Source organism: Palaemon carinicauda, chromosome 43 (genome assembly GCF_036898095.1).
Source record: "Palaemon carinicauda isolate YSFRI2023 chromosome 43, ASM3689809v2, whole genome shotgun sequence".
Classification (NCBI taxonomy): domain Eukaryota; kingdom Metazoa; phylum Arthropoda; class Malacostraca; order Decapoda; family Palaemonidae; genus Palaemon; species Palaemon carinicauda.
Window position 1 is genome coordinate 57,203,347 of NC_090767.1, and position 26,423 is coordinate 57,229,769.

Sequence of the window (26,423 nt, forward strand, 5' to 3'; positions counted from 1 at the left end):
ATCATAGAATAAACCTTCGAAGCTTTCCTCACTAGAATAAATCTTGCAGGGAGAAACAGAGAATAAAAAATAGCTTGAAACCCTGACAAGATCGAAAGGAAACTGCCATAGGAAGATTTTATATATTAAATATACCGAGATAAAACCATGTTCAACTATAGCATGGTGCTATACTCAATAGCTTTACTAGTAAGGGAATGAGATGAGGAAAGTGTGAAGTCAAGTGATAAGAAGCAAAGACGAATAAATATCATTTAACAAAAGAGAAAAAGTTGGAGGGACCAAATAGAGTCTGAGGGAACGGTGGATGGCGTTTCAATTTCGGTGGTCAATCTGTACTTATTTGTTGAACATGTGAATGTCCTGTTTTATTGTGATATTAATTATGATACATTATACATTTTGCATAATATTATATTATGTATAACCTGGAATAGGTTTTAAAAGAGATATTAAGCGTAGGCCTAGGCTAACGTTTTCTGTGTGTGTGTGTGTGTGTGTGTGTGTGTGTGTGTGTAGGCCATTACTTCTAAGGCTGTCCGGCAAATCCTCTAAGTTTTTAAAATATTGATTGAGAGTTTTTATCCACGTGGTCCTGTTCATGACGCTCAATTGAACGAAATTATTTGAACAGGAAAAAGGGAAACCTAATGAATATGTAGGTTAGACCCATGTGTACAAACACACACACACACTCTCTCTCTCTCTCTCTCTCTCTCTCTCTCTCTCTCTCTCTCTCTCTCTCTCTCTCTCTCTCTCACACACACACACAATTTCAGGTTCAAAGAGGATGTTGAACACCTTCTATTCATATGTGACTCATTATTCCTCTTAACTAAGAAATGTTTAGTCCTTGGAGTGACATTATAATCAAGTAACTAATTATTATTATTATTATTATTATTATTATTATTATTATAAAATTCCCAAGTGACTGAGGTTCGATTTTCTGCTCTGAGAATAATATGTTATTTCCAAAGCACTCGGACTGTGGGACCCTCTGGTCTTCCTTGGAATTGAGCGATATTTTCACACTATTTCGTTCAATGAAATAAGGAATTTTCCTCTGAATTGAGCGATAGTTTCATATTGTTTCGTCCCTTGGAAGGACTTTAGAGGTTTTTGTTTTTAGGCGCTAAGTTGCAGGATATGATAATTGGCCATTAGTGGATATATATATATATATATATATATATATATATATATATATATATATATATATATATATATATATATATATATATATATAGATAGATAGATAGATAGATAGATAGATAGATAGATAGATATATTTACAAAATAGCTACAGCAACAATAACAAATGCAGTCCACTGCAGGACAAAGGCCTCAGACATGACTTGAGTCGCATCTGGTGTTTGGCCAATTTTCATAGTAGAAAAGTTGTCTACTTTTTGAGGAGAATTTTGGTCGAAAATGTCTTTATGATGAACATAAAGTCTTTTTATACTTTATTTATGAAATATCTGTTTTGATGTTGTTACTGGTCTTTTTTTTTAAAGGAGACGGACACTCCAAAATCAAACCATTGTTCTCTAGTCTTGGGTAGTGTCATAGCCTCTGTACCATGGTCTTCCACTGTCTTGGGTTAGAGTTCTCTTGCTTGAGGGTACATTCGGGCACACTATTCTATCTAATTTCTCTTCCTCTTGATTTTTTTAAGTTTTTATTGTTTAGAGGAAATGTTTATCTTAATGTTACTATTCTTAAAATATTTAATTTCTCCTTTTTTCCTTTCCTCACTGGGCTATTTTCCCTGTTGGGGCCCCTGGGCTTATAGCATCTTGCTTATCCAACTAGGGTTGTAGCTTAATAATAATAATAATAATAATAATAATTAATTTATTGTTAATCATTTCTTATACCATTTCTTTATCTCCTTATTTCCTTTCTTCACTGGGCTATTTTCCCAATTGGAACCCTTGGGCTTATAGCATCTTGCTTATCCAACTAGGGTTGTAGCTTAGCATTTAATAATAATAATAATAAGAATAATAATAACGAGAAAATTCGGTTTATGACGATTTTGAAATCGACATTTAATAATACAAAGACAGAAGTAGATGAAATGTTTTTAAGCTTAAACCTTTTCTCATTCTATTTACAAACTTCAAATGCAGAATAAAAGAACAATAATAACGAGGAATATTTAAATAAATGTAAGAAAAACTTTGCAAATCATTTAAACGGTGTTGCATGAGAACATAGGCCTAGTTAGTGCTGTTTGAGAGAACAATAACTTATTTTGTTTCTATATTTAACTGTTAGATTTAATATGACGGAAAAGTCAAATTGCAATATGTCATAGATAAAAGTAATTGAAATTCTCGAAAATGTAATTATAACTTTATTTGAGAAATTGATGCTTTATTTAAGCGTAGGCCTAAGTGACTGGATTTGCAGATGCATATTCCATGCCTATAATCGTAAAACTTTTACAATGATATGATTATGTAGAGTCGAAGTTAGAGTTAAAGACATTCGAACACAAAATATGTCTAATTCGTGATTATGTAAAAGTAGGCCTACGCCATTGTTTCTTATGTACATTTCCTTTATTATTTGAATATTTTGAGCATAATTACCAATACCCATTCTCTCTCTCTCTCTCTCTCTCTCTCTCTCTCTCTCTCTCTCTCTCTCTCTCTCTCTCTCTCTCTTTCATTTTTGTGATTATGTTAGTAACTTCAACTAATATTTAGTATTTCTTAATAAATATGAACATATTAGGACAAGTTTTAGAGTCTAAAGGTTGTAAGTAATAAAGACTCTAAGATATTGCGGTTTCCGTTGCCTGTTTACGATGGATTGAAAGCCGAAGGCTTAAATTAGGTTCTTTTGAGGGAAGGATTTTCTTATAGAATTTTGAATCGTCTCTAACAACATTATAGACTTCTCTCTCTCTCTCTCTCTCTCTCTCTCTCTCTCTCTCTCTCTCTCTCTCTCTCTCTCTCTCTCTCTCTCGAAGGATATTAGCAATTTAGATTGGGAAAAAGGATACTTTACACTTCCCAGATTAATTGGGTTTGCATTAGGATAGGGCTCCGTGTGGGATAGGATACGGAAATGGATAGGCAGGGATAAGGACTTTCTGTAGAGCGTCCTTGTGTAAAAGGAATAGGTAGGGAATGGAAGGATGAAGTATGTGTGCTGTATAGGATAAGAGGGATAGGCGGCCTAGGCTATCCTTACTGGATAGAGAAGGATAGTTGGAAAAGCAGGATGCTATAAGCCCAGAGGCCCTAACAGGGAAAATAGCCCAATGAGGAAAGGAAATAAGGAAAAAATAAGTTATTTTAAGAAGAGTAACATTAAAATATTTCCTATATAAACTATAAAAAACTTTAACAAAACAAGAGGAAGAGAAATTAGATAGAATAGTGTCCCGAGTGGACCCTCAAGCACGAGAACTCTAATTGGTCATATCAGCGTAATAATAATGTGAAAAAGATGGATTATATAATGAAATTATGCTAATTGGGTATAACATTTTCCTGCTAATCAAAGATATAAGTTTGTGTGGGTATCGGGCAATGAAATGAGATCCCTTTGGCTATGAAAAATCTTGAGTTTGCGTGAATAATTGAATAGACTATTTGACTAAAGAATGAGGAAGAGAAGAATGGTAGGACTAATGTGGATAAGGGAAATAGATATAAGATAAAGAAGGGATAGGGAAGGGGTAGGAGGTTAGGAACAGAAGCACTCGAGCAGGCATAAAAGTTAGTGAAAAATTGAGTGCAAATCCCTTAGATTCACACCTAGGCCTATGTTAGTGTAGGTGTGAATAACAATTTCACCGATAGACTTATAGGGTAAAGTTATAGATTGTACAGGAGGATAAGGAAAGTTTAAAATATATTATAAAAGAGCAGGATATGTGAATAGGAAGTGTATTAACGTTATGGTTCATCTGTGTACAGCTGTTGTAGTGTCTTTGTCTCTGTATTTGAATTGTGTCTTTATGTAGCCTGTTATGTTTTGTGTTTTCTTTTCAGCTTTTAGGCTCTGTTTGGTGAGAGAGAGAGAGAGAGAGAGAGAGAGAGAGAGAGAGAGAGAGAGAGAGAGAGAGAGAGAGAGAGCTATCAGTTTTTATGTTCCCTAAGTCTTAAAAATGATGCATCAAAATATTGAAGCTTATTTCTCTCTCTCTCTCTCTCTCTCTCTCTCTCTCTCTCTCTCTCTCTCTCTCTCTCTCTCTCTCTCAAAAGCGTTAGCCTGCTCTTAATACTATTATTACTAGCTAAGCTACAACCCTAGTTGGAAAACCAGGAAGCTATAAGCTCAAAGGCCCCAACAGGGAAAAATAGCCCAATGAAATAAATAAACTACAAGAGAGATGATATTCAAAATTAGTTTGAACTTTGGAAGTTCCACCGATTCAGCTTCACAATTAAAAAGATCATTTCACTACCATACAAAATATGGAAATGTATTATATTCGGTTTCATTAAAAAATGTGTCATTTACGGGCTCAAGAAATGAGTAAATCTTGACCGCCAAAATTGACACGCCATCAACCGTCATCGGTTCAAATCTCGTCCAATCGTTCCATGGAGTTCAATGAGCCTAAGTTAGCGAGTTGTCCTCTCTCCTTCTCCTCACTCTCACATCTCTCCTTCTCCTCACTCTCACATCTCTCCTTCTCCTCACTCTCACACATTCAAAAGATGAAGAATGTGCTTAATTGTGGAATAAGATTTCCATACAGGTTTTATCTCTAAAACTAATTTTATCTCATTTTTAATAGAATAAGCGACAAAAATATTGCATTGGCCTATCAACACTAAAGGTTTGTGGTGAGGACTGAAATGTGAGAGAGAGAGAGAGAGAGAGAGAGAGAGAGAGAGAGAGAGAGAGAGAGAGAGAGAGAGAGAGAGCTATGGAAAATAACAATCGTGGAATATTAAAAGATCAGTTTAGGGAAATATTTGAAACATGAACTATTTTATCTATATACATCTGTCTATAAAATGTTTTGGTAGAAAGATATCATTAATGTAGAATTTTCATGATATTAAAAAGTCTAGATTTAGTTGTTATTATTATTATTATTATTATTATTACTAGCTAAACTACAACCCTAGTTGGAATAGCAGGATGCTATAAGCCCAAGGGCTCCAACAGGGAAAATTATTCCTGTGAGGAAAAGACATAAGGAAATAGATAAACGATATGAGAAATAACGAACAATTAAAAAAAAGTTACACCAAAACATATTTTAATTATAAACTATAAAAAGACTTAGGTCAGTCTGTTCAACATAAAAACATATTTAAATTCCTGTCATGAAGGGCAGAGGCAAGGGACAGTGACATTGCCCTATCAAGCAGGACAATGCCCTAGAGACTGACCCTATTACATCTGATCAGCACCCAAGCCCACTCTCCACCCAAGCTAGACCAAGGAAGGCCAGGCAATGGTTACTGACGACTCAGCAGATAGACCTATAAGCTCCCCCAAACCCACCATCCCTAGATCACAAGGACGGTAAGGTTGCAGTGACCAAAGGAACTGACGATTTTGATCAGGACTCGAACCCCAGTCCAGCACAACACCAGATGGAACGTTTCCAATAAGTGACTGCAACCCTTATTCATCAAATTGACATGAATGAATTTCTGTTTTAGATATAGTCATTATTTCCTTCAAAGTAGGTAGTAGGTTGGCCTGGGCACCAGCTGCCCGTTCAGATACTACCGCCAGAGAGTTATGGGGTCCTTTGTCTGGCCAGGCGGTACTACATAGGACCCTTCTCTCTGGTTACGGTTCTTTCCCTTTGCCTACACATACACCGAATAGTCTGGCCTATTCTATACACAATTTCCTTTGTCCTCATGCACCTGACAACAATGAGATTACCAAACAATTCACCTCTCAGGGGTTAACTACTGCACTGTAATTGTTCAGTGGCCACTTTCCTCTTGGTAAGGGTAGAAGAGTCTCTCTAGCTATGGTAAGCAGGTCTTCTAGGAGAAGGACACTCCAAAATCAAACCATTGTTCTCTTGTCTTGGGTAGTGCCATAGCCTCTGTACCATGGTCTTTTGTTCTCTTGCTTGAGGGTACACTCGGGCACACTATTCTATCTAATTTCTCTTCTTGTTTTGTTAAAGTTTTTATAGTTGATATAGGAAATATTTATTTTAATGTTGTTACTGTTCTTAAAATGTTTTATTTTTCCTTGCTTCCTTTCCTCCCTAGACTATTTTCCCTGGTGGGGACCTTGGGCTTATAGCTTTCTGCTTTTCCAGCTAGGGTTGTAGCTTAGCAAATAATAATAATAATAATAATAATAATACTGTGTATGGAAATAAATAAAAAATGTCTTCTGCTAGTTCGCTTTATACCTAATAGATGGCGTTCGTGTACTTGATAATCCTTGGCTCACTCCTCCTTTAGACTCCTTGTCCAGTGACGTCATCCAAAACAAATTGTCTGTGTGAACGTTCTTAAACTACTTCCTCAGACTTTTCAAAAGTGTTATTTATATTAAGTGTGCGATTATTTTAATCAGTTTAGTGTAGTGAATTTATCAATGAGACTTCATTCATTCATTGGTGAGTAGTTTTGGGATATATATGACTTGGTTGAATGTGTTAGAACAATGTTTTTGGATGTATATGTGATGTGGGCTTTCTTAGGATAGCCTACTGAGTTATTGAAAATGGTTTTAGGCTACGGAATATTTACATATATAAACTTAACCTTTGTCAACAAAGTATTAGATACTGACCTCTTAATTAAATTGGTTTTGTTCCTCTGTCTTCCAGGTTAACTTTGTATTCTGAAATTAGTGAGTTTTGAAATAAGAAAAAAGTTTTGTTAATGTTTGCCCAACTCCAGATGACCAACACATGATGCACTAGGTTAGGTTAGGAAGGAAAGGAGTTCTTTTGATGTTTGGTATTGCTAAGATTAAGTGCAAAGTGTTGACTGGACAATGGCTGAATGATTAGTTTCGGTAATTATCTCCTTGAAAAAGGATTCCATGAAAAATTATCCCTGTTTTTGCTTGTTTCTATATGATGGGGAAGCAAATGAGTAGACATTTTGTTTTTAACCAACAGTGAGTACAGACTTATTCCTGACATTTATATCTAGCTCTTATAATGTTTGGTTTTCATTTATATGATGGTTTTGTCGAAATTGATGTATGTAAGTGATTGTTTAGAAGATGCAGGATATGCAGATTCCTTCCCAATTATGATAGCTGTGTGATAGTTATCCACACAGTCTGTTCATAATCTGCTTCTGTCCTGTTGGACGGCTTTACTTGTGCTGTCTCTTCCCTCGCTATGGTGATGACCATGTCAATTTTACTGAGGAAAATTGATTTTCCTTAGGCACTGTGTTGGAGGAAGGAGTTCCTATATTTATTTTCCTGTGCCAGGACGGCACTTTGAAGGGGAAATTCAAATTTTTCATTTTTCCTTGTGACTTCTTAACTGCTGAATGATAGAAATGGCATCGCAGCACTCTTACTCTTTCTCTCCCCGTACCATAATTTTGAGGGGTTTTGACGACGGTACTCCACTCACTGCCCTTCCTTTCCTCTTCCTGAGTCTGCTAATACTTCAAATATTAGAATAGAGAGATGTGGTTAATCCTAAGAGAACCGTTTGTTTGTTCCTCGTCCTTTGATCAGAGAGATTGATTCAGCTTGAGCTGGAGTCGGTCATTAAAGTTGAATAGCAAGTGGTTATTCAGTCTTAAAACCTTCACTTTTGATTTTTGCTGCTATTGTGTACACAAGTACAGACAGCACCTGTCAAATGTATTGATTTTTTTTCTCTTTTCATGGAATGGAAGTAAGGAGTTCACGTTTGCTTGAGGGAGGATAGATGCTGCAACTGGTTTATGGTTAAACCAGCTGTAGATCTACACTCCCAATGTGCTTCTTGTAGGAGGCATGACTGTTTGCAGGCATCCCCATGTGCTGAGTGTAGGTCATGGCCTCTTGTGCAGTGGCAGGCATACTTCCTGAAGGGGAAGAAGTGAGCGAAGCGTTTGACTGGGTGAGACTGGGCGACGCCAAAGAAGACACTGGGGGAATTCTATAGCTGCTGTTCTCTCCTTGAGGGGTGCGACCACTGCTGCCGCCTGTGTGTATTCCCCCCCTGGATCAGTCCCTTAGGATTGTTGCAGGGGCTTGGAGTCCTCAGAGCTATGTCAGTGAGCTTTTCTGGTTTCGCTAGTGCGCTCGAAATCAATAGCGTTTGCTGCACTCCTCCTTGAAAATTCTTTGCCCTTGACTTTGCACGCTGTTGATGATGTGTTTAACCTAAGGAAGCCTTGTGTTTCCTTAAGTCTTTCAGGTTGGCCCTCCATGACTTTGTTGGGGGAGTTGGTAGCTAAGGCTACTGCTCCCCTGGTACCCCCCGGGCAATTGCAAGTGTGTCGAATATCCCCAACAATGCCAGTGGTGAAGGGCATGGTGGTTGGTCTTTAAGCCTAAGAAGGTGGGTACGTCGAGTAAGGTAGCTCCCTTCCAGGCAGGTAAGTGCTGGCCTTGGGAGCTATGGTCCCCGTAGTTGGCTGAAAAGGGAAAAAGACCTATCCCCAGAGTTACCATGAGTAGGGAGGCGCCTGTCTTGCCACTCAGAGCATCCAGCATCAACGAATGCCCTGGTCTTGTGGGCAGAGGTGGAAGGTATGTTGAAGAACAAGCTTGAAGTCCTTAAAGAGGAGTCTCCAGGCTTTTAGCATTGGCTTTTCCTTGTGGAGAAGGGTACTGGAGGCTGGTCATCGACCTCCCGCCCCGGAACAAGTTTGTTCCTCAAACAAATTTCAGGAGGGAGACAGTACGGTCTGTTCTGTCTTCCTTCAGAAAGGGAGACATTATGCTTACAGTAGACATGAAGGACTCTTACTTTCAAATGCCTGTTCATCAGCCCTCTCGAAAATTTCTCCGCTTCTACAGCTATGTTACGGTGTACCAGTACAACTTTCTGTGCTTCGGACTGTGTATGGGTCACCAGCAGTTCATTTGGGTGACCTCTTTGGTAGTCACTTGGGCCCATTTGCAAAAGATATGTTTGCTGAGGTATCTCGATGATTGGTTGATCCTGCCCTTCTGGAAAGTTAGTTGCTTCAGGATTGTGAACAGATCCTCGCATTTTGCCATGATCTGGAGATTGAGGTAAACTGGGAGAAGTAGAATCTTATACCCAAGTAGAGGATGTAGTACTTGGGCATGCTAATAGACACAGCAGCAGTGAGTCTCTTTTTTTAACAAATGATCACATCACCAGGTTCAGGGAGATTTTGCAACCATTCCTGTCCAAGACAGAAGTACCAGCTCGGCGCTGGGAATGTCTTCTTGTTCACCTATCCTTGTTGGATAATCTCATTCCTAATGGTGTCTGAAGGATCATTGGTTAGACAACAGTGATTTGCCGTTCCATCCTGTTCCAGTGGGGCAGGAGGTTTGTCTTGAACCTCCTGCCCCACTGCTGGCTCGACCAGAAGAACCTAAACGGAATTCCCACTCGACTCTCTGCCTGCGGACATGAAACTGTACTAGGCTGCGTCAAAGGAGGTGGTGTGGAGCACACCTAGACATCCTGATCATCTCGGGGGTGTGGAATAGAGAAGAAATGCATCTGCACACCAACGTCCTTGAGATGCAAGCAGTATTCATGGGGTTGCAAGCATTCCCAAAAGGTTTGAGCAACACCACCAACATAGTGGCCTTCATCAGCAAGCAATGGGAGATTGTCTCCTGCCCTCATTATGGGCAATAGGAATATACTAGCAGACACACTCAGCCATCAGAGGCAGGTTGTAGAAGCAGAATGGTTCTTGCCGTGTGGCATTCTCTGGGGATTGACCAGTTTGCCCCCCTGGCTGAACAGGAAGCTCCCCATGTTTTGTTCCCCCATTCCAGACCTATGGGTGTTGTTTTTAGATGCCATCCATTACTAATGGGCTCACTTGGACATTTATTCATTTCACCCATTCAGCCTGATCCTGCCAGTAATCAACAGTGTGTTTTTTACACCAGGAATCTTGGGGATCCTGGTTGCTTCGAGATTGCCTCATACTGAGCGGGATCCTGATGTGCTAGCTTTTCTGGTTAAGGTCCTGAGAGGACTACCCCTGTGGCCCACACTTCTCCATCAGGCACACCTGCAGAGGTAGGCTACCACCAAGTAGTGCAGTCCTTGGTTCTTCACGGGTGGAGACTATCCAGCTTCTCCCCTGAGTGAAAGGCTTTTCATGAGGCATTGCACAGGAGATGTCTGGTTATCTCCAGAGGTCCTCTGCATCTGTCTACCATGCTAAGTGGGTCATCTTCTGTGATTGGTGTCGTAGAAGGCATTTGTTCCTACGTTGATACAAGTCGAGTAGTTTAATTGGGTTATTTGCGGATGAAGCCAGTTATGGCCAGTTGCTTGTGGCTGATCATTCACTCGTCTTCTGGCAGCTGAAGCGATAAGATGTCAGTTACTGGATTCCAGTATTTCTTGCTTGTTTAATCCATTTCTCTTTTATGTTTAAAAATGAGTGTGAAAAAAGTGTTTGTTCCGTAACTGGAATACAAACCACGCTATTTAAAGTGGGTATTACTTTCGGCGTAGCTGAAAGGACGAGCCATTAAAATTTTAATGAGGGTTTACTACCCCACTGCTAGTTATCGGGGGGGGGGGGGGGGTAGGGAGGGTAGTTAGCTACCCTCCCCCCTCACACACCTGTGTGGTAAGCCCACTTTTACTTTGGCTCGGGTGGTGATCGGACGTGTCCGCTTTCACCATCGCCTCTTTGACAGCCATTAATGCTTTTTGTCTTTTTCTTATACTTGTGATATATATATAAACATTCTTTATGTTTCTGTATATATTTGTGTATAGAAATGTAGTACGTTTTCGTTTCGGTGTTTGTGCTGTGTGTGTAGTGTACGACAACGTCACCGGCTTAGTGCTAGGGGACCTCGGTTACGTTGTGGGATACGGCCTCTCCCTCTTGGTCCATCGGTTTTTCCTTCGGCTTTTCTGTTAACTCGGCCGCCGTGGGGATCGTCATCGCTGGACTTTCTTCATTCATCTATTATCTTCGCTGTTCCTCCTTTCCTACGGGGAACTTGGATTCTCAGCAAAGGGAATGTGGGAGTTTTTATTGCCTACTGTCTCTCTCTCTACTCGAGGTCATTCACCCCTTACTACTACTACTACTACTTACTATTACGGAAGCTCCTTTCCCGTTGCGGGTTGGGTTGCTATTCTGTTTATTTGTCTCAATTATTTTTAATGGAATCTAATTGTATTTTTTTTTGAACTTTTCAGCTTCTCTGTGGAGAACACTTCCCTTCAGGGGTCAGTGGTTCTTACTATTTGTGGTCATTCTTAGATGAATTACATAATTAATATTCTGTTATAATTCTGTTTTTATTACAGTTCTCCGCCCTCCCCCTTCTCCCGTGAATGTCATTGGGGGAGGAGGGCGCATACTTAATTTTTAATTCTTATGTTTTGCTTTTCCCTCGGGGTTACTCTTCGGAGTTCCTCCCGGGGGAATTTCTGTTAAATAATTATTTAACTTTATTTTCCCAGTTAACTATGCAGTTTTTTTTCTTTGTTTGACTAAAGTGTGCCAACGAAGCAGAGCTGTCCTGTTTGTGCCTGGGGAGTCTGATGTCGCTGCTGTCTCTCTAGGACATCGTCACGGGCGTTATCCCTTCTTAGAAGTCCTCCCGTGACAACTGTCAGCTCTTCAGTTCATCTTAGAACGCTAAGGAGGTTCGCCTCCAGGGATGGGTAACTTCCCTTCCGAGGGAGGTTCCCCTTCCCGGGTGTGAGAGCTTCCCTCTGCAGAGGGGGAACTTCTCATACCTTAATATTCCTGGATGGATTTTCCTGGTCCTCAGCCGGTTATGCTCTTGGTCCCGAGCGACCGCACTTGTAACCATGCTCAAGGAGCTGAGCGATTGCAAGGCTGGGCGCATGAAACCTTCAGGTGGCTATGCTCTTGGGGCTGAGCGGTCGCACCTGCAGCTTTGCTCAAGGGGCTGAGCAGCTGCAGGATCAGTCTGGTGATCTCTCTCGTTCGCGAGGGAGGCCACTCTTAAGGACTCCTCTTTGGAGGATTGGTTCTTATAGGTCAGCTTGCTGATCCAATGGCCCTAAGGGGTGCCATCACCAGTTTCTTCAAGCCTCTTCTACAAAGTGTTCACCTCTCTCGTTCGCGAGAGAGGCTACTCATAGAGACCCCTGTTCGGAGGATTGTTCCTGATTAGACCAGCCATCTCCTAGACCTGCTGACCTGCCGTTTCCGTTCCTGGCTGCTGACTCTGTGGGTGCCCTCGTACCCCGTTGTCCAACGGGCACCGGTCCCTTCGGGAGAAAAGGGGCTTTCTCACATTGTGAGTAAGTCCCTTAAGCGCCAGGAAACCCCTGCGTGCCAACGTTCTCCTGCGCTCGCCTGCTGTTCCTGAGACTGCCATCGAGAGACATCCTGTTCCAGGGACTGCGCGCCAACGTTCACCTGCGCATCAGCGCACATCGTTGGAGTTTCCTGAGATAGCGCACAGGCGCTCACCAGTGATTCAGCCTGCGAGTGTCTCCTAGTCTCTTCTACGAAGGGCACCTCTCCCGTTCTCGGGAAAGGACTCTCATAGAGACCCTTCCTCGGAGTATCAAGCAGATCTTCCAGTGTCGAGCCAACTGACCTACCGATCTTCCAGCTCTACCTTGCACTGCTACGAAGGACTTCGGCTCTGGACTCTGAAGCAGTCCTGCCTACGGTCCTCATCGAAGGATGACCACCCCTTTTTAAGGACACATCCCAGTTCCTGATCGTCCTGTCAGCTGACCCTGCATCCTAGCGCACCAGCAACTTGCATGCGCGTGCTCGCCGATGATCTTCTTACGCCAACGATCTTTGTACGCGCGTAAGCGCCAACGATCTTTGTACGCGCGTAAGCGCCAACGATCTTTGTACGCGCGTAAGCGCCGACGATCTTCTTACGCGTGACGGCGCCGACGATCTTCAAACACTATCTTCCTACGCGCGCAAGCGCTGACGATCTTCCTACGCGCGCAAGCGCTGACGATCTTCCTACGCGCGCAAGCGCTGACGATCTTCCTACGCGCGCAAGCGCTGACGATCTTCCTACGCGCGCAAGCGCTGACGATCTTCCTACGCGCGCAAGCGCTGACGATCTTCCTACGCGCGCAAGCGCTGACGATCTTCCTACGCGCGCAAGCGCTGACGATCTTCCTACGCGCGCAAGCGCCGACGATCTTCCTACGCGCGCAAGCGCCGACGATCTTCCTACGCGCGCAACCGCCGACGATCTTCCTACGCGCGCAAGCGCCGACGATCTTCCTACGCGCGCAAGCGCCGACGATCTTCCTACGCGCGCAAGCGCCGACGATCTTCCTACGCGCGCAAGCGCCGACGATCTTCCTACGCGCGCAAGCGCCGACGATCTTCCTACGCGCGCAAGCGCCGACGATCTTCCTACGCGCGCAAGCGCCGACGATCTTCCTACGCGCGCAAGCGCCGACGATCTTCCTACGCGCGCAAGCGCCGACGATCTTCCTACGCGCGCAAGCGCCGACGATCTTCCTACGCGCGCAAGCGCCGACGATCTTCCTACGCGCGCAAGCGCCGACGATCTTCCTACGCGCGCAAGCGCCGACGATCTTCCTACGCGCGCAAGCGCCGACGATCTTCCTACGCGCGCAAGCGCCGACGATCTTCCTACGCGCGCAAGCGCCGACGATCTTCCTACGCGCGCAAGCGCCGACGATCTTCCTACGCGCGCAAGCGCCGACGATCTTCCTACGCGCGCAAGCGCCGACGATCTTCCTACGCGCGCAAGCGCCGACGATCTTCCTACGCGCGCAAGCGCCGACGATCTTCCTACGCGCGCAAGCGCCGACGATCTTCCTACGCGCGCAAGCGCCGACGATCTTCCTACGCGCGCAAGCGCCGACGATCTTCCTACGCGCGCAAGCGCCGACGATCTTCCTACGCGCGCAAGCGCCGACGATCTTCCTACGCGCGCAAGCGCCGACGATCTTCCTACGCGCGCAAGCGCCGACGATCTTCCTACGCGCGCAAGCGCCGACGATCTTCCTACGCGCGCAAGCGCCGACGATCTTCCTACGCGCGCAAGCGCCGACGATCTTCCTACGCGCGCAAGCGCCGACGATCTTCCTACGCGCGCAAGCGCCGACGATCTTCCTACGCGCGCAAGCGCCGACGATCTTCCTACGCGCGCAAGCGCCGACGATCTTCCTACGCGCGCAAGCGCCGACGATCTTCCTACGCGCCGACGATCTTCCTACGCGCGCAAGCGCTGACGATCTTCCTACGCGCGTAAACGCCGACGATCGTCCGCGCGCGGGCACCGATGGTTTCCCTTGCACGCTCGACAATCTTCTACGCGAGCGAGCGCCGATGATCTTGTAGCGCCTATGATCTTGTAGCGCCTATGATCATCTTAAGCGCGCAAGCGCTGACGAATTTCAAGTACCAATGATCTTCTTACGCGCGTAAGCGCCGGTGATCTTCAAGAGCCGACGATCTTATTACGCGCTTAAGCGCTGACGATCTTTTTAACACGCTTAAGCGCCGACGGTCTTCTTCGCACGCGGGTACCGATGGTCTTCCGCGCGCGCGCCAATAGTCTTGAGTGCTCGCGCGTACCGATGGTCTTCCGTGGGCGCCAACAAACTCCTACGCGATGCAGCATGCTCCAACATTCTGGTCCACACGGGCTCTTCATTCTGATCCTGCATATCAATATGATTCCTGCGCACTCTATGAAGTCTCGCCTGCGCGCGTTTTCAGCTGTCTCGCCTGCGCGCGTTTTCAGCTGTCTCGCCTGCGCGCGTTTTCAGCTGTCTCGCCTGCGCGCGTTTTCAGCTGTCTCGCCTGCGCGCGTTTTCAGCTGTCTCGCCTGCGCGCGTTTTCAGCTGTCTCGCCTGCGCGCGTTTTCAGCTGTCTCGCCTGCGCGCGTTTTCAGCTGTCTCGCCTGCGCGCGTTTTCAGCTGTCTCGCCTGCGCGCGTTTTCAGCTGTCTCGCCTGCGCGCGTTTTCAGCTGTCTCGCCTGCGCGCGTTTTCAGCTGTCTCGCCTGCGCGCGTTTTCAGCTGTCTCGCCTGCGCGCGTTTTCAGCTGTCTCGCCTGCGCGCGTTTTCAGCTGTCTCGCCTGCGCGCGTTTTCAGCTGTCTCGCCTGCGCGCGTTTTCAGCTGTCTCGCCTGCGCGCGTTTTCAGCTGTCTCGCCTGCGCGCGTTTTCAGCTGTCTCGCCTGCGCGCGTTTTCAGCTGTCTCGCCTGCGCGCGTTTTCAGCTGTCTCGCCTGCGCGCGTTTTCAGCTGTCTCGCCTGCGCGCGTTTTCAGCTGTCTCGCCTGCGCGCGTTTTCAGCTGTCTCGCCTGCGCGCGTTTTCAGCTGTCTCGCCTGCGCGCGTTTTCAGCTGTCTCGCCTGCGCGCGTTTTCAGCTGTCTCCCGCGCGCGTTTTCAGCTGTCTCCCGCGCGCGCTTTCAGCTGTCTCCCGCGCGCGCTTTCAGCTGTCTCCCGCGCGCGCTTTCAGCTGTCTCCCGCGCGCGCTTTCAGCTGTCTCCCGCGCGCGCTTTCAGCTGTCTCCCGCGCGCGCTTTCAGCTGTCTCCCGCGCGCGCTTTCAGCAGTCTCCCGCGCGCGCTTTCAGCAGTCTCCCGCGCGCGCTTTCAGCAGTCTCCCGCGCGCGCTTTCAGCAGTCTCCCGCGCGCGCTTTCAGCAGTCTCCCGCGCGCGCTTTCAGCAGTCTCCCGCGCGCGAGCGCCAGCGCAATCGCCAATACCCTCCCAAGCGCAATCGCCAATACCCTCCCAAGCGCAATCGCCAATACCCTCCCAAGCGCAATCGCCAATACCCTCCCAAGCGCAATCGCCAATACCCTCCCAAGCGCAATCGCCAATACCCTCCCAAGCGCAATCGCCAATACCCTCCCAAGCGCAATCGCCAATACCCTCCCAAGCGCAATCGCCAATACCCTCCCAAGCGCAATCGCCAATACCCTCCCAAGCGCAATCGCCAATACCCTCCCAAGCGCAATCGCCAATACCCTCCCAAGCGCAATCGCCAATACCCTCCCAAGCGCAATCGCCAATACCCTCCCAAGCGCAATCGCCAATACCCTCCCAAGCGCAATCGCCTATACCCTCCCAAGCGCAATCGCCAATACCCTCCCAAGCGCAATCGCCAATACCCTCCCAAGCGCGGTAAGGGCGCCATCGCCACATCCCTCCCCTCTTCCAGCACAGAACAGCGCGCTTGCCGGTGGGGGGGAAGGTTCCAGAATGGTCCAGGGACATGCCTACCTTATCTTTTTACAGGCGATTTCCCCTCCAGAGGGAGTGTCTGACAGCACAGCCATCAGCCGGCAGCCTGGTTTGGGACTCTAATCAGAGTGGTAGCACAGGCTTTTAAGCCGTTCTCTCTGAGTTGAACCACAAATACTTAGCTACATCCACTTCCTTGATGAGGAAAAGAGGAGTTTCGGACGAGGTAACTTCTACGAGGTCGTAGCTGTCTCCTCGTAAGTCTTCGAGGCAGGCACTCTCCCCCCTCAGACTTTCCTCCCTCATCTTCGGACAAAGTTTTCCCGCCCTCAGAAGAGTCACGGGAGGTGAGACCTTCCCCAATCACACCATTAAGGGAAACCCCACCTCGCATGGTAAAGTCTTCTCGAATAAGGGCGGAGAAGAGCCTGCCTCCATCGTGGTTGGAGACCTGCATCCCTCCCAGGAGGGAGTAAAAGGACTCCAAGACGGTAACGGGAGTCCCCCTAGCACCAAAATCTACAGGCTCAGACATTCTTTCGCTATGAGAACGAACCTGTTTGAGCCCAAGGACATGAAGCAGGTGGCTGAGAGGTGTAGGAAGTCACCAAGACTCCCTCCTATATGGGGCTTTGACATTCAAGCCCTATAAACCTCCAGCACTTCAACAACCACGTCCCACCAAAACAACGGCAGCCAAGACAGTGGGGTCTAAGCCCTTTCCGGTCAAGGACAAGAAAGGCAATTAGTCCCTCAGGGGAGGGAAGAATCCTAGGAGCAGCCAAGGCCGCAAACGCTAGGATTGCCAGTTCCCCTACATGTCTGCCAGTGGCTGGATACCTACAAGGTTGCGCAGACAGGTTGCGGCAACTCAGGGCCGTTTCCTGGACGATTTCCGTTATCAGTCGGGGATATCGCTTCCTGTTCACAACACCTCTACCTCCCCTGAGGACAAATCCGGTGTCATTTAATACCCTTGTCATGGGATCAGCAAGGCGGCGAACTCTGTCGGCAGAGGTCCAGATTAAAGCATACTTTGGTCAGCATGGAGACCGCAGACACAGTCAGTCTGGTAGTAAACTGCTAGACGACTTGTGTATTCTGGACCTGAAGACCGTGTACTTCCAGATCCCAGTCCATCCATCTTCAAGGAAGTACTTAGGATTCAGCATAGACTACAAGGAGTACCAGTTCAAGGTGCCGTGTTTCGGTCTCTCCACAGCACCACAGGGTTTCACCGGACTGTTCACCCTAATTTCATCATGGGCACTCAGGATCGGCTTCCGTCTCCTCCATTATCTGGATGACTGCCTGATCCTAGCAGACTCGGAGTCATTACCTCTTTGACACCGAGACAAATTTCTACGACTTTGCCAGGATCTAAGGATCATGGTAAGTCTCGAGAAGTCTGCTCTGCTGCCCAATCAATGACTGGTTCACCTAGGCATACTTATAGACACCAATCTCCATAACGCTTTTCCATCAGACGACAGGATAGCAAGGCTGAGAAGAGTCGCAAGCCCTTTCCTCAAACGAGAAGAGCTTCCAACCCAATCGTGGTTACGTCTCCTCGGTCACCTTTCACCCTTGGCTCTCCTAGTTCTCTACGGTCGCCTCAGGATGAGGTCTCTCCAGGGGCGACTCAGGTCCTGGTGGAATCAAGGCTGCGATTCCCCGGACACCATGATCCCTGTGGATCCTGCGGAACGGACGAATCGCCAGTGGTGGGTGACAAGCGAGAACCTACGAAGGAAAGTGGATCTTCTCGTTCCTTCCTCTGGTTTGGATGCTGTTTTCGGACACCTCAAAGGAAGAGGGGGGGCCCACGTTCTGTACCACAGGACCTCGGGCCTGTGGTCAGAATCGGAAAAGTGCCTCCATATGAATCTGCTAGAGATGAAGGCCGTCTTCCTGGCCCTTCAACAGTTCCAACAAGGACCTGGCGGATTACTCTGTGGTGTGATGAGCTACTTCACCACAGTAGTGGCTTACATCAACAAGCAAGGAGGTACCTTTTCAAGCAGCTATCCCATCTCTCAGTAGAGATACTGAGATGACCGAAGTCCACTCAATTCCTCTATCGGCTCGCTTCATCCCAGACAAAAGGAATGTACTCGCCGACGGTCGAAGCAGAGCTTCTCAGATAATGAGTACCGGGTGGTCCTCGGATCATCCAGTAGCCAACAAAGCCCTGACTTTGTGGGGTTACCCGACTGTGGATCGGTTCGCTACAGCACTGACCTTCAAGCTCCTGCTGTATTGCCCCCCTAGTCCTAGATCCCAAGGCACTCTGGCAAGATGCCTCCCAACAACGGTGGGACAACACCGACGTGTAAGCTTTTCCCTCGTTCTGTCTGATGAGGAGGATGCTCAACAAGACCAGAATATTGGTCAATCTCTCGATGACTCTTTTGTGGCTCATCACTCGGAATGGTTTCCGGACCTTCCGCAATTCCTAACGGAACTTCCGAGAGAACTCCCTCTACGGCACAACCTACTCAAACAGCCACATGCCAACATCTTTCACAAAGTCGTAGCTTCGCTTCGACTTCGAGCCTGGAGACTATCCAGCATCTCCTCGCTAAGAGAGGATTGTCACAATGAGTTGCGAACGGGATGTCTGGACACCTGCGTAGATCATCCGCAGGGGTCTACCAGGCAAAGTGGCAAGTTCCTGTGGTTGGAGTCGTGAGGGGTATCTCTCCACACGATACCACTATTCCAGCAATAGCAGAGTTCTTCGTATATTTGCGGGAAGAATGCGCCTTTCAGTCTCGGCAATGAAAGGCTATCGCTCAGCCTAAAGTCTAGCCTTCAGGCCCAAAGGAGTGGATATTTCTCCCTCGCTGGAACTTTCCCTACTCAGACGAAGATATGATCTTACCTGCCCTCATTCGGAAGTGAGACCTCCTCCATGGAATATGGTTCGAGCTCTCAGGCCTCTTTAAGAGACCTCCCTACGAACCATTTTGCCAGGCTTCAGATTGCCACCTAACTTGGAAGGCAGTGTTCCTACTAGCATTGGCCTCGGCCAAGCGAGTCAGTGAACTTCATGGTCTCTCGTTGACATCGCCCATGCAAGGGGATGAGGGGAGGTAACATTCATATTCATCTCTGAGTTTGTGGCTAAGACACAGAATCCGGGAGTGCCGGATCTTCGATTCGACTCTTTCCGGATTTCAAGTTTCGTTCTGTAACATATGACCCAGACCTTCCCCTACTGTGTCCAGTAAGGAGTCCGAGGTTATCTCAAAGAACGGCTGCATTTGTCCCCAAGTGCAAGCTTTGTTTGTGACCACTGGGAGAACAAAGAGGGGGGTCACCAAGAATACCATCTCGGCATGGATTCGTAGGGCGATCTATCGGTCCCTGAATCCTACCCTCCTCCGTCATGTCGCCTTAGAGCGCATGATGTCAGGGGCGTAGCTACGCCCCTGGCCTTCAAGAAGAACTTCTCAGTGATGCAGGTTCTACAAGCAGGAGTGTAAAAGCGTCGGACGACCTTCACAGCCCACTACCTGCAAGACGTGACCCACAGGATGCTCGATACGTTCTCTATCGGCTCTGTGGTAACTGCACAACAATTGGGTTAAACCTCAGGCTCCTTAATGGACAAGTAGCAGAGGGTTGAGGGCATTGTTACCCAGTTATAGTCTGCATGAAAGAAAAGTTATGTCTGGCCCATATTCTTTTCTTCATCCTCCCTTCTCTTGGGGAAAGCAGCATCCTGGGTTCTCTGCACAGCTGACCTCAAACCACTGCGGGTAAACCATGCTTCCTTGTGTTCCTAGTATTAAGTTAATACTGTCACGTCCCCATACCCTGACGAGGTGGTATTGGGAAAGTCCTAGCCTAAAGTTTTCCATCTAAAGAACTTCAGGTCAACTTCCTAGGACGAGTCACGCATAATCCTTCACACACACAGCTTATGTAGGCCGCAGCCCTTGCATAGCAAGGTGCGAGCGAGGTGCAGGGACTCTTTATTGTTGAGTGCTGACACACTCAGATAATGAGTCCCTGGGCAAAGCCAAAGCCAGTATGGCTGGGACTTATTTCACCCTTCCTAAGGGTTAAGTCACCCACTTTAAATAGCGAGGTTTGTATTCCAGTTACGGAACAAATGACAAATTCGGAGATAATTTGTATTTTTCCTAACTATACAAACCTTAGCTATTTAATCAAACTTGCCCGCCAGCCCTATCCCCCTTGAAGTCTTATCTCCAAGCAAAGTGAGCTCAAGCACAGGTGTGTGTGAGGGATGGGGGAGCAAACTACCCTCCCCTACCCCTGCTAACTAGTGCTGTGGGTAGTAAACCCTTGTTAAATTTTAATGGCTCGTCATTTCAGCTACGCCGAAAGTAATACCCCTATTAAATAGCTAAGGTTTGTATAGTGTAGTTAGGAAAAATACAAATTACCTACGAATTTGTCATATTTCCTTTCCTCACTAGGCTATTTTTCCCTGTTGAAACCCTTGGGCTTATAACATCTTGCTTTTCTAACTAGGGTTGTAGGTTGGCTAGTAATAATAATAATAATAATAATGAGAATCAACCTCTCTGCTATAGAAGGTAGAAGAATCTAATTGTCAAGAAAATCTGGTAGAGCACTTGGTCACCTTCCATCGTCATCTCATCCTGTGAAAGACTTAAGAACGAAGGTGCAGGAAGGAGAATCTCAAGTTTCAGAATAAGAGATATAAGAAATTTGGAAGTAATTTGTATCCTCCCTAATGATACAAACCTAGAGCTCTTTGTAAGGAATATGCTTCGGCAAAGCTGGTAACTAACCATAAAACTTCTAGCAAGGTATAACCACCCACCGCTGGTTAGCGGGGTGAGTGGTAGATTGGCCACCCCGCCCACTCACTCGCTTGTGGTATATTGTCACTTTTGATAGCAGACAGGACTTGCAAGGGCTAGGTGATGGCAGGACAAATCTGTATAAGAGCTTAAGGTAAGGTTTGCATCATTCGGAAAAATACAAATTACTTCCACAATTTATTTCCCGACACTCGATACAAACCCTTTGGCTCTTTCTAGGGAAGACTCGCCCTTAAGTGGGTGGAAGTCCTTAACCAACTGGCTGGATTTTGACCTGGGGTGTGTCTCCATGATTTGCACAAGCTTATCAGAGAGAAGTCCTTGAGTATGTGCAAGAGTTAACAGCTTGGGCAATTAGTTTGTGTGAGAATTAAGCATTGTGTCTTGTCCAGATGAGAATTATTGGACTAGAAAACTCTGCTGACTTAACCTTAGACATTGCCCGACTCCCACCTCGCTGGGAGGACAGGGACATGTCTCGTATATCAGGTTACACATGGGAAAATAGTTTTCACGGAGGTCATCTTGCAGTGTACCGAAGGTGCTGTACCCCAAGAAAGGAGATAATGAAGAAAGAAGAGTCCAGTCACCGTATCCTTCATCCCAGACTAATTCTGGGTAATGTCTGCCCTTGACAAATTACAGTACTACTTGTCCCACAAGGAAACTTGAGGTGTTTAGACAACATTTTGTTCAACCACCACTGGACCAATGGAGAAGGTAGTGGGCCTTGAAGGTTGTCTGATGGTTGTAAACACCCGCTTGCAGTACCTGCATTACAAAGTAGTTTTTTGTATGCTAGGTATGTGCTACGGCCCCTAGCATCGAGAGCTCTGGGTCTACGCTCTTTGCTGGAGAGAGCCAGGATTCAAGGCATAATCTTCCTTGCGACTCTCCTTTTGACCCTGCCCGTGCTAACAAACATTTTGTTAACATGAGAACAAGCTCATTTGGTTTGTTTGAGGAAAGTCCTCAGAGCCCTTTCACGCAAAGTAACCGTTAATCTTGGTCATCAGTCACAAAATGAAGGATTCTCCATCCTGAGAGTCTCCCGTATCTTGGAACCTTTACAGTCAGATTTTGAGTCTTGGCAAGGAAGGAGCCGAGTATTACCTGTCCCCGTCCCCAAGATTGTATGTCGTAAGAAAGACCATGCAACTTGCTGACCCTTTTTGTTGAGGCGAGTGTGTGAAGCAAATCATATAGTAAGTTCTCTACCAGGTTTTTCCTGGCGACGAGGATTCTTCTGCTTACCATAGAGGTTGATCTTCTTGTGGAATTATCTCATGTTGTTGAGCATGCTCCGACTAATGCTCGCCGCATGGTAGCTGATTCAACTACGGCCACTCACCGCATGCCGCCTGAGACAACTTTTCGCACGTTGTCTAAGAAGCGCCCTGTTGCGCCATCACTTTCACCTGATGATCGCGCCTTGTCCTCCTACGATCAGCCTTTCGTTTCTGATCAGGGATCCAACAGAGAATTTTCTACTTATTCACCTGTTGCATTTGCCAGTACACTTTGCGAATCATACGCCTAAGCTCTCCCCATTATGCTTGCCGTGCTTCCCCTTACGCCTAGAGGTCCACTTATCCTTCAAACTATCGCTCAAATTAAGGGAAGCTATCTCTACGTTGAAGGCTAAGGACAAGGAAAACGGTGATCAACGGGATCATTGTCAGGATGCACCTAGCAAGACCATGCGCCAGCAGCATAATGTTGGAAGATAGGTGATGTGTATCCACCATCCCACAAGGTAAAGGAGCATGATGCACGTCCACTGTTCCACAATTCAAGGGATCTCCCTGCCTTCCCTCGCAGTTCACACCTTGAAGAGTCATGCCTGCAAGTCTCATGCTCTCATGAATCATGCCCTCGCTCTTTTCAGGCTCGCCCTGTTCCAAAACTGTGCCCATCTTTCTGTCAGGACACTTCTGTTGTTTTGTGGAGGATGATGGTGTGTTGCTTGTTCAGGAATGGATCCTACCACAAAAATCTTGGACCTCAGACAGCCTGTGGATGTGGCTCTCCCTCCAGACAGACTTTGAAGTCGTAACCCTGAAACAGAGCCCTGACAGGCAACAACCTATGCCCTTTCCTTCGTTTTCAAAGGTGATTCCCAAATTTCTCATTGTTTGGCCTCTATTAATATCAGGCCTAATAATCCTCCTACTTCCCAAGTTCAGTCAGAAGCCAACAGAGATGCGCTCTTCTGATCCATTCATGAGACTTCATGCCAGTACTCCAGCTCCGCTTAGTGCTCGTGTCAGGTGGGAGGATCAATTGGTCCCTATTGATTTAGACGACACCTCGACTTTGTAAGATACGACACTATTTCATAGTTCCACACCCCATTATCCTGACCCGGTTTGCCCTGATGACTTGATACTGCAGGGTGACCCTATGTTGCAGTCTCCTGTTTCTGTTCCAGAGTTCTGGAGAGCAAGGAAGGAAGTCCCAGAAAGGTGCAAAAATCATCAGTGAGGTCGGAGGACACTGCTGTTCAATCCCAAAATAAGAGTGCTCGAGTAGCATCGCCGGTGTAACAGGCCCTTTCGAAATATGACATAATAATGAGAAGCAATGATTATTGGCAGATTTTACTCCGTATTCTGCAGTTTTAATTTCTTTAATATTCCACAAAAAAGTAGCACAGTTACCATAAGATTTGACACAAATGCTTACTGGAACTTTGAGTGTCACAGAATATTAGCTTGAATTACGAGCATAACTCTAGATATTATGAAGTGCTCATATTAGTTACATCGATAATTTTACAAAGTCAATCATAGCTGCTGAGGTGTCGGCAACAGAGGGGTACATAGAGGGAGATATTATAGTTACTAAACAATGAGTATCACATTCTAAGATAATACGCAGAACAAGGCCTAGACTGGCTTTTTTTGATAATAAGGATTAAAATTAACTATTCCATCATCTGGGTCTGCTTAAGGCATGCCTTGTAGGGTTGGTCAGGCCATAGACTCCTCTGTCTCTGGGTGCTAGACGATGGAAACAAAAGTTGATCAGTGTTTTGCTAGATCAACAGATTACTGTCACCAGTGAGACACAGCACCTGGCTAATGTTTGCTTAAGCAGAACTGGGAAGCAATGTCACTAAACATCTCCTTTGTGCTCGGCTTACTGTTTTTTCTTTCTTTTCTCTAAATGAAGTTAATTGTGACACTGGACAACTTTGTTCCCATTGATCGACCTGGATGTGATTCCTTGATCCAGCAGTAATACGTCCCTCAGAATTATAGGCTATAGAACCAGGAGAGGAATTGTTTTTCCTGAGTCTTTGTTGGTCTAGCAGAAACTAAATACGTAACTCGGGTGATGCACTAAAGCTTCATTTGCGGGGAGAACAACATCGATTGATGGTTTTATTCAGGAGGCTCATAACTCCAGGCACCAGACGGAACTGCTTGTGGATACTATCCAGGAGATATAACAGCAAAGTATCAGTGCCTAAAGACTCCCTTTAATCTGTGATGTTGTCCAAATCGATACGTTACATAAAGGGCTCATCCCAATCCATTGCCTCTTGATCGGACAAAGCTACCCTGACCATGGGGATGTCCAGTGAGAAATTGTCTTGGCAGTCAACCTTCTTATCAGCAGCTGAGAATTCAAACTTAGAAACTGCTGCTATGTTGGCCTTGCAAGCGTGTTCATGTTTGGATCATTGGTCGGGCACAGTCTCCTATTTTGTGGTTTTGGAAAATCTCTCTTGTTTCCAAGAAAAGGAGATTGTACAAAGAACTTGTCTATTCACAGGCTAAGACACTTGAATTTTTTACCCACCAGTGTTCCTTCCAGTGGAACAATTGCATCTTCAAGCGATGGGCTGCAGTGATAAGTTGGTTCATCAGATGGCGTCTCGGGATATGTTGACTTTGCGTAACACCCCATTGTCCCAATGACCGACCTTTTTTCCCTCTTGAAGAAGTCACAGCAGTAGTTGAGAAGAGGGAAAAAGTGGGCCAAGCCACCTTCTTTCGACGAGCGTCTTCGAGTAAACGAGCTCCTCTGGCCTCCGCTAAGCCCTAGTCACCCCCCCTCCCTTGCCTGAGCAGCCTCAGTAGCAGGGCAGTCTTCTTCCTGGGGCCAGACATCATTACAACAGAAACGGCAACTCATTCCATTCTTTTCGGCACCATGGACAATCCAACAAAAGTGGTCGTGGTCAGTGAGGTTCATGTTAGGGAAGTCATTCCTCTCATGACACCAATTATGGGGAACCTTTGTTAAGTCTCCGGACAAGGTGGCAATTCTACAGGGCAGATCCCTGGATGATAGAGGTCCTTAGCTACAGTTAGCTCATCCTGTTCATGAACTGTAGCCCTCCTCTTAATCGAATTCTGGTGACCTGGTCATTATATTCGAGAGAATCCGCCAAAGACCTTCTCTTACAAGACGAGATTCAGATTATGCTGGAAAAGAATTCCATAGAGGAAGGCCATGACAAATCTCCAGGCTTCTACAGCAACTTGTTCATGGTTAAAAAGTTAATGAGTGTTGGAGACCATTCATCAACTTGCCTCATTTGATTTTTAAACAGTTTAAAATGGAGACTTTCAACACAGTCTTATGAGCAACCAGACGAAACAACTTCCTGCTGTCCATAGACCTCAAGGATGCATACTTTTCAAATCACAGTCCATCCAAGAACAAGAAAGAATCTCCACTTTGTTCTAGGGGAAAGGAGATTCCAAATTAGTCATTTGCTTCAGCCTGTCTACAACCCCATAAGTGGTCACCCTGTTGTCGTCCTGGATTCACACCATTAGCATGTCTTTTGCGTTACCTTGACAACTGTCTGCTACTGGTAGAGTTCTGAGATCTTGGTGTCAGGAGAAATCTAAAGAACTTGATCCTCGGCTCTCAAAGTAGTCTGCAGTTCTTGGGCATGCGTAACGATACGGTTCAAGCAAAAATGTGTCTGTTTAGAGACAGGCTGTTCCAATTCAGAGAGGTTGCAGCAGCTTTCTTCACGACGAACTCACTCGAAGCGATACAGTGACAAAGACTTCCGGGGCACCTCGCTTTTCTGAAACGGTTGGTTCCTCTCTGGAGGATGCGCTTGCCTTTCACCCGATAAGCACTGAAGTCGAATTGATGCCAAAGGAGAGATTTGTCAACCATATAGGATGCAGTCTCTCCAGAAGTCATGAAAGATCTCTCATTGTGACTTGAAATAGAGAATCTGTTGAGTGGGGCTCCATTGCATGCCCCTCCTCCGGAGGTTTTCCTTTTCTCAGACGTCTCGGCAAGGGTGTACAGTAGAGCACATCTCCAAACCAGTATATTTC

At 46.2% G+C, this 26,423-nt stretch overlaps 1 long non-coding RNA gene across 1 annotated transcript in view; it reads left to right on the forward strand.

Moving 5' to 3' along the window:
• The first annotated feature begins 6,487 nt into the window (after positions 1 to 6,487).
• LOC137633989 (uncharacterized) overlaps positions 6,488 to 26,423 on the forward strand; it is a 90,573-nt gene continuing 70,637 nt past the window's right edge. Inside the window, exon 1 of the long non-coding RNA XR_011042406.1 lies at positions 6,488 to 6,577. This is a non-coding gene — a long non-coding RNA (uncharacterized lncRNA). The remainder of the gene's footprint in view (positions 6,578 to 26,423) is intronic.